Genomic DNA, 9156 nt, shown 5'->3' on the forward strand with positions numbered 1-9156 from the left:
TCCTCAACTCCAACTCTCTCCTAGACCCCCTCCAATCTGGCTTCCGTCCCCTACACTCCACCGAAACTGCGCTCTCAAAGGTTACCAATGACCACCTTCTTGCCAAATCCAATGGCTCCTACTCTATCCTAATCCTCCTCAACCTCTCAGCTGCCTCCGACACTGTGGACCATTCCCTTCCCCTCAACACACTATCCAACTTTGGCTTCACAGACTCCGTCCTCTCCTGGTTCTCCTCTTATCATTCTCAATATCCTTTGTGGGCTCCTCCTCCCCCTCCCATCCCCTTACTGTTGGGGTTCCTCAAGGGTCAGTTCTTGGGGCCCTTCTGTTCTCTATCTATACTCACTCCCCTGGGGAACACATTCGCTCCCATGGCTTCAACTATCATCTCTGTGCTGATGATACTCAAATCGACATCTCCACCCCTGTTCTCTCTCCCTCCCTCCAGGCTCGTATCTCCTCCTGCCTTCAGGACATCACCCTTTGATGTCTGCCCGCCATCTAAAACTCAACATGTCCAAGACTGAGTTCCTTATCTTCCCTACAAACCCTGTCCTCTCCCTGACTTTCCCGTCACTGTAGACGGCACTACCATCCTTCCCATCTCACAAGCCCGCAACCTTGGTGTCATCCTTGACCTCGCTCTCTCATTCACCCCACACATCCAATCCATCACCAAAACCTGCTGGTATCACCTCCATCACATCGCCAAGATCCGTCCTTTCCTCTCCATCTAAACCACTACCTTGCTGGTTCAATCTCTCACCCTATCCCGACTGGATTACTGTATCAGCCTCCTTTCTGATCTCCCATCCTCCTGTTTCTCCCCTCTTCAGTCCAGTCTTCACTCTGCTGCCCTGATTATCTTTGCACAGAAAAGTTCTAGGCATGTCACTCCCCTCCTCAAAAATCTCCAGTGGTCGCCTATCAACCTTTGAATCAAGAAAAAACTCTTCACTCTCGGCTTCAAAGCAATCCATCATCTCACCCCCTCCTACCTCACCTCCCTTCTTTCCTTCTCCAGCCCAGCCCGCACCCTCGGCTCCTCTGCCGCTAACCTCCTCACTGGGCCTCGTTCTCTCCTGTCCCACCGTCGACCCCCGGCCCACGTCTTCCCCCGGGCCTGGAATGCCCTCCCTCTGCCCATCCGCCAAACTAGCTCTCTTCCTCCCTTCAAAGCCCTACTGAGAGCTCACCTCCTCCAGGAGGCCTTCCCAGACTGAGCCCCCCACCTTTTCCCTCTCCTCCTCCACCTTTCCTCCCCGTCCCCCCTTCCTCTGCCCTTCCCCCTTCCCCTCCCCACAGCACTTGTATATATTTGTACATATTTATTACTCTATTTTATTAATGATGTATATATAGCTATAATTCTATTCATTCCATTGGTATTGACACCTGTCTACTTGTTTGGGTTTTTTTTGGTCTGTCTCCCCCTTCTAGACTGTGAGCCCGTTGTTGGGTAGGGACCGTCTCTATATGTTGCCAATTTGTACTTCCCAAGAGCTTAGTAAAGTGCTCTGCACACAGTAAGCGCGCAATAAATGCGATTGAATGAATGAATGAATGAAGCACCGTGGCTTAGCGGAAAGAGCATGAGCCTGCGAGTCAGAAGGACCTGAGCTCTAATCCCGGCTATCTCACTTGTTTGCTGCGTGACCTTGGGCAAGTCATTTCACTTCTCTGGGCCTCAGTTACCTCCTCTGTAAAGCAGGGGTTAAGACTGTGAGCCCCATGTGGGACAGGGACTATATCCTCCCTGGTGCTTAGTAGAGTTCCTGGCACAAAGTAAGCACTCAACCAATGCCTCAGTTGTTATCATTATTATGTGCTAAGCGCTGTGGTCGACATGGGGCTCTCATAGGATCTCAGTCCCTGGGGCTCACGGTCTTTCTTGCCCCCATTTTCCAGATAAGGAACTGAGGCCCAGAGATGCTAAGCGATTTACCCAAGATCATGCAACATGTCAGAAGCAGGTCTGGGCCTGGAACCCAAGGTCTCCAGACTCACAGGCCTGGGTTCTCCCCACTAGGCCACGTACTAGGAATCACTTGATGAATTTCCGCTGACTTTCTATTACCAGAACAAATTTTTTGGAGCAGACAGTCCCATGAGAAAACAGTGTTGAAATGTTATTATGATTAATGAGCTAATAAGGAAAGCGGGTTGCTCTCTACGTGGTCTAAATCCAGGGAGCTGAGCAAGAGTCTTTCCGAAACTGATAATAATAATAACAATAATAGTAATGGCATTTGTTAAGCGCTTACTATGTGCATCTTTCTGAAACTGATAATAATAATAACAATAATAGTAATGGCATTTGTTAAGCGCTTACTATGTGCAAAGCACTGTTCTAAGTGCTGGGGGGGGGATTCAAGGTGATCAGGTTGTCCCACGTGGGGCTCACAGTCTTAATCCTCATTTTACAGATGAAGTAACAGAGACTCAGAGAAGTTAAGTGACTTGCCCAAGGTCACACAGCTGACGTGTGGGGGAGCCGGAATTAAAACCCATGACCTCTGACTCCCAAACCCGCGCTCTTTCCACTGAGCCACACTGCTTCTCTGATGACAGGGGACAAATGATAATAATAATAATAATTGTGGTATTAGTTAAGCATTTACTATGTGCCAAGCACTGCACAAAGCCCTGGTGTAGATACAAGGTAATCAGGTTGGACAGAGTCCCCATCCTATGTGGGGCTCACAGTCTTAATCTCCATTTTACAGATGAGGTAACTGAGGCCAAGAGATGTTAAGTGACTTGCCCAAGGTCACTGATGTAGGGCCATCATGATAGTGGGAGAATTTAAAATGCGCTGATGGAGAATGGGGTTTGCTAGGATTCCTGGACCACTCTGCTAGGCTCATTCTGTTAAGATGAATAGTTCTCACCAGACACAGACCCACCAGGGGTTGGAAAATCAATAATAATAATAATGATAGTATATCTTAATCACTTACTTTGTGCCATGCACTGTCCTAAGCACTGGGGTAGATACAGGGTAATCATGTTGTCCCATGCGGGGCTCACACTTTTAATCCCCACTTTACTGATTAGGTAACTGAGGCCCAGAGAAGTTAAGTGACTTGCCCCAGGTCACACAGCAGACAACTGGCAGAGTCGGGATTAGAACTCACGTCCTCTGACTCCCAAGCCCGTGCTCCTTCCACAAAGCCACGCTGCTTCTCTAAATCGAGCAATCCATCAATCCATCAGTGGTATTCACTGATCCCTTACTGTGGGCAGAGAAGTGCACTAATAATAATAATAATAATAATGGCATTTACTAAGTGCTTACTATGTGCAAAGCACTGTTCTAAGCACTGGGTAGGTTACAAGGTGATCAGGTTATCCCACGGGGGGCTCACAGTCTTCATCCCCATTTTACAGGTGAGGTGACTGAGGCCCAGAGAAGTGAAGTGACTTGCCCAAAGTCACACAGCTGACAAGTGGCGGAGCTGGGATTTGAACCCATGACCTCTGACTCCAAAGCCCGTGCTCCTTCTACTGGGCCATGCTGCTTCTCTAAGCACTAAGCACGTGGGTGAGTAGAATAGTTATTAGGTGCTTAGAACAGTGCTTTGCACATAGTAAGCGCTTAATAAATGCCATTATTATTATTATTATTATGCACGATCCCTGACCTCAAGGAGCTTACATCAGCTCAATTTTAATTGATTTTAAACTCCTCAAGGGCAGGGAATACATGCCTTCTCTTTGTTGCAATTTTCCCAAGCACAGTATATCCTCATTCTCCTCAGTGGTATTTCTTGAGCACTTCTTGGGCAGGCCACTATACTATGGGCTCGGAAGAGTCCAGTGGACTTGGTGGACATGATCTCTGCCTTCAAGAAGCTGACAGTCTACTGTTTACAAAGGACTTTGCTGAGGGCTTGGGAAAGTATAAACCAGTTGGTAACCACAATCCCTGCCCGGGGCAATATTATAATGTAATATAATATAATATAATATAATATAATATAATATAATATGATAAGATAGAATAGAATAGAATATATATAATATAACATAATGTAACGAATATAATACATATAATATAACATAATATAATATAACAATATAACATAATATAATATAATAATATAACATAATATAATATAATATAATATAAAATAATATATAATTGATATAATATGATATAATATGGTATGGCATAATGATATATTATGATATATTACAATATAATATAATATAATATGTAATATAATAAGATGCAATAAGATATAATACAACAACGAAATATAATATAACATAACATAATATAATATAATATAATAATATAATACAATATAATATAATATATGCTATAATATAATAATATAATATAATATAATGTAATATAATATAATATAATATAATATAATATAATATAATATAATATAATATAATATAATATAATATAATATAATATATAATATAATATAATATATAATATAATATATAATATAATATAATATAATAATGTAATATGATACATAATATACAATGTATTATATATAATATAATGCATCATATAAGAGAAGCAGCGTAGCTTAGTGGAAAGAGCATGGCCTTGGAAGTCAGAGGTCATGGATTCTAATCCCGGTTCCACCAATTGTCTGCTGCGTGACCTTGGGCAAGCCACTTCACTTCTTTCTGCCTCAGTTCCCTCATCTGTAAAATGGAGATTTAGACTGTGAGCCCCACATGGGACAACCTGATTACCTTGCATCTACCACAATGCTTAGAACAGTGCTTGAGACATAGTAAATGCTTAACAAATACCATTATTATTATTATTATATACTGTCTCTTTGGGGCTCTTCCCCACTAATAATAATAATAATAATAATGGCATTTATTAAGTGCTTACCATGAGCAGAGCACTGTTCTAAGCGCTGTGGAGGTTACAGGGTGATCAGGTTGTCCCACGGCTCATTCTGTTAAGATGAATAGCTCTTACCAGACACAGATCCACCAGGAGTTGGAAAATCAATAATAATAATAACGATCATATTTCTTAATCGCTTACTATGTGCCATGCACTGTTTTAAGCACTGGGGTAGATACAGGGTCATCATGTTGTCCTATGCGGAGCTCACAGTCTTAATCCCCATTTTCCAGATGAGGTCACTGAGGCACAGAGAAGTGAAGTGACTTGCCCAAAGTCACAGAGCTGACAATTGGCAGAGCCAGTAGGCACTCAATCAATGCCAGTGAACAAATGAATGAACAGATGAATAAATGTTTGGGGGTGTGCGTGTGTGTGTGTGTGTGTGTGTGTGTGTGTGTGTGTGTGTGTGTGTGTGTAGGGGGTTCACACTCATGGCAAAATCAGGTCCAGCACGAGGACGATGTTCTTTTTTGCGCCAGCAACAACAGGAGGAAAAGCACCCGCTCCCCGCGCGTCTATTTCGGTCGGCAGAAGTGGGCCACCTTGGTCCTTCCCCATGGGATGTACTTGTCTGATTCATTTCATGAATGAAATCATTCCTTTCAAGGAGGACAGAGGAAGCGTCTTAAGTCAGTCAGTCAGTCAGTCAATCGTATTTATTGAGCGCTTACTATGTGCAGAGCACTGTGCTAAGCGCTTGGGAAGTACAAATTGGCAACACATAGAGACAGTCCCTACCCAACAATGGGCTCACAGTCTAAAAGGGGGAGACAGAGAACAGAACCAAACATACCAACAAAATAAAATAAATAGGATAGAAATGTACAAGTAAAATAAATAAATAAATAAATAAATAGAGTAATAAATATGTACAACCATATATAAATATATACAGGTCAAACAAAACCTCAGATGGTCCTGCATTCCAGCACTTCGGCCGACCCAAATAGCGATTGGAGGAGAGGACGCTTTTCCGCCTGTCATCCCACCACGAGGATGCTGTTCTCCTGACGGCGGTGCAAAACCAGTGCAGACAACAACCACCGACAAAACACCGAGCTAAAAGAGGGCGGGTGGATCATTCGTTTGGGACAACGGATGGCATTTGGTATTTATTATGAGACGCAGCGGGGCTGAGTGGAAAGAGCCCCGGCTTGGGAGCCAGAGGTCGTGGGTTCTAAACCCGGCTCCACCACTTGTCTGCTGTGTGACTTTGGGAAAGTCACTTCACTTCTCTGTGCCTCAGTTACCTCATCTATAAAATGGGGATGAAGACTGTGAGCCCCCCGTGGGACAACCTGATTATTTTGTATCAACCCCAGAGCTTAGAACAGTGCTTGGCACATAGTGAGAGCTTAACAAATACCATCAGTTTTTTTTTTTGTTAAGGGCTTACTATGTGCTAGGCACTGGACTAAGCGCTGGCATAGATCCAAGCCAATCAGGTTGCACATAGGCTCAGTGGAAAGAGCCCGGGCTTGGGAGTCAGAGGTCATGGGTTCGAATCCTGGCCCCACCAATTGTCAGCTGTGTGACTTTGGGCAAGTCACAACTTCTCTGTGTTTCAGTTACCTCATCTGTAAAATGGGGATTAAGACTGTGAGCCCCACTGGGACAACCTGATCACCTTATATACTCCCCAGTGCTTAGTACAGTGCTTTGCACATAATAAGCGCTCAACAAATGCCATTATCATTATTATTATTATCATGTAGGGCTCACAGTCTCAATCCCTTCAAAGCCCTACAGAGAGCTCACCTCCTCCAGGAGGCCTTCCCAGACTGAGCCCCCTCCTTCCTCTCCCCCTACTCCTCCTCCCCACCCCCCCACCTTACCTCCTTCCCCTCGCCACAGCACCTGTATATATGTACATATGTTTGTACGCATTTATTACTCTATTTTATTTGTACATATCTATTCTATTTATTTTATTTTGTTAATATGTTTTGTTTTGTTCTCTGTCTCCCCCTTCTAGACCGTGAGCCCACTGTTGGGTAGGGACCGTCTCTATATGTTGCCAACTTGCACTTCCCAAGCGCTTAGTGCAGTGCTCTGCACACAGTAAGCGCTCAATAAATACGATTGAATGAATGAATGAATCCCCATTTTTCAGTTGAGGTAACCGAGGCACAGAGTAGTTAAGTGACTCACCCAAAGTCACACAGCAGACAGGGTGCAGAGCCAAGGACTGGTACCCAGGTCCGTCTGACTCCCGGCCCCATGCTCTATCCATTAGCAGCCCCTTCCTGCCCTTTCTCTCTGCCTTGCTTTTCCCAAACCTCCAAGACGTCTCGACTGCATTTTCAACCAGATTTCCAAGGAACTGTCCCTTATGAAGCAAAAGCATTTTACCCCACGATTGACAGCTCTTGAACCAGGCGCTTAGTACAGTGCTCTGCACACAGTAAGCGCTCAATAAATACAACTGAAGGAACCCAGCCCACACACTTTGTTCCTCTAATGCCAACCTACTCACTGGACCTCTATCTCGTCTATCTCACCGCCGACCTCTCGCCCACCTCCTGCCTCTGGTCTGGAACTCTTCCCCCCTTCATAGCCAATGGATTCATTCATTCAATCGTATTTATTGAGCGCTTACTGTGTGCAGAGCACTGTACTAAGCGCTTGGGAAGTACAAGTTGGCAACATATAGAGACGGTCCCTACCCAACAGCGGGCTCACAGTCTGGAAGATGATCACTCTCCCCACCTTCAAAACCTTATCATCATCATCAATCGTATTTATTGAGCGCTTACTGTGTGCAGAGCACTGTACTAAGCGCTTGGTACTAAGCGCTAAACCTTATTAAAGACACATCTTCTCCAAGAGGCCTTCCCTGACTAAGCCTTCATTTCCTCTTCTTCCACTCCTTTCTCTGTCAATCAATCAATCAATCAATCATATTTATTGAGTGCTTACTGTGTGCAGAGCACTGTACTAAGCGCTTGGGAAGTACAAGTCGGCAACACATAGAGACAGTCCCTACTCAACAGCGGGCTCACAGTCTAGAAGGGGGAGAGTGTCACCCTGGCACTCTAGTTTTGTACCCTCTATTCACCCCGCAGTACTCATCATCATCATCATCAATCGTATTTATTGAGCGCTTACTATGTGCAGAGCACTGTACTAAGCGCTTGGGAAGTACAAATTGGCAACATATAGAGACAGTCCCTACCCAACAGTGGGCTCACAGTCTAAAAGGGGGAGACAGAGAACAAAACCAGACATACTAACAAAATAAAATAAATAGAATAGATATGTACAAATAAAATAAATAAATAGAGTAAAAAAATATGTACAAACATATATACATATATACAGGTGCTGTGGGGAAGGGAAGGAGGTAAGATGGGGGGGATGGAGAGGGGGACGAGGGGGAGAGGAAGGAAGGGGCTCAGTGTGGGAAGGCCTCCTGGAGGAGGTGAGCTCTCAGCAGGGCCTTGAAGGGAGGAAGAGAGCTAGCTTGGCGGATGGGCAGAGGGATTGGGGGCATTCCAGGGGATGACGTGGGCCGGGGGTCGATGGCGGGACAGGCGAGAACGCGGTACAGTGAGGAGATCAGCGGTGGAGGAGCGGAGGGTGTGGGCTGGGCTGGAGAAGGAGAGAAGGGAGGTGAGGTAGGAGGGGGCGAGGTGATGGATGGGCAGCCTTGAAGCTGACGGTGAGGAGTTTCTGCCTGATGCGCAGATTCATTGGTAGCCACTGGAGATTTTTGAGGAGGGGAGTGATATGCCCAGAGCGTTTCTGGACAAAGATAATCCGGGCAGCAGCATGAAGTATGGATTGAAGTGGAGAGAGACACGAGGATGGGAGATCAGAGAGAAGGCTGGTGGAGTAGTCCAGACGGGATAGGATGAGAGCTTGAATGAGCAGGGTAGCGGTTGGGATGGAGAGGAAAGGGCAGATCTTGGCAATGCTGTGGAGCTGAGACCGGCAGGTTTTGGTGACGGCTTGTATGTGAGGGGTGAATTAGAGAGCGGAGTCGAGGATGACACCAAGGTTGCGGGCTTGTGAGACAGGAAGGATGGTAGTGCCATCAACAGAGATGGGAAAGTCAGGGAGAGGGCAAGGTTTGGGAGGGAAGACAAGGAGTTCAGTCTTCGACATGTTGAGCTTTAGGTGGTGGGCAGACATCCAAATGGAGATGTCCTGAAGGCAGGAGGAGATGCGAGCCTGGAGAGAGGGGGAGAGAGCAGGGGCAGAGATGTAGATCTGGGTGTCATCAGTGTAGAATTTCATGTCCGTATCTGAAATTTATT

The sequence above is a fragment of the Tachyglossus aculeatus genome, chromosome X1 (genome assembly GCF_015852505.1).
Source record: "Tachyglossus aculeatus isolate mTacAcu1 chromosome X1, mTacAcu1.pri, whole genome shotgun sequence".
Classification (NCBI taxonomy): Eukaryota; Metazoa; Chordata; class Mammalia; order Monotremata; family Tachyglossidae; genus Tachyglossus; species Tachyglossus aculeatus.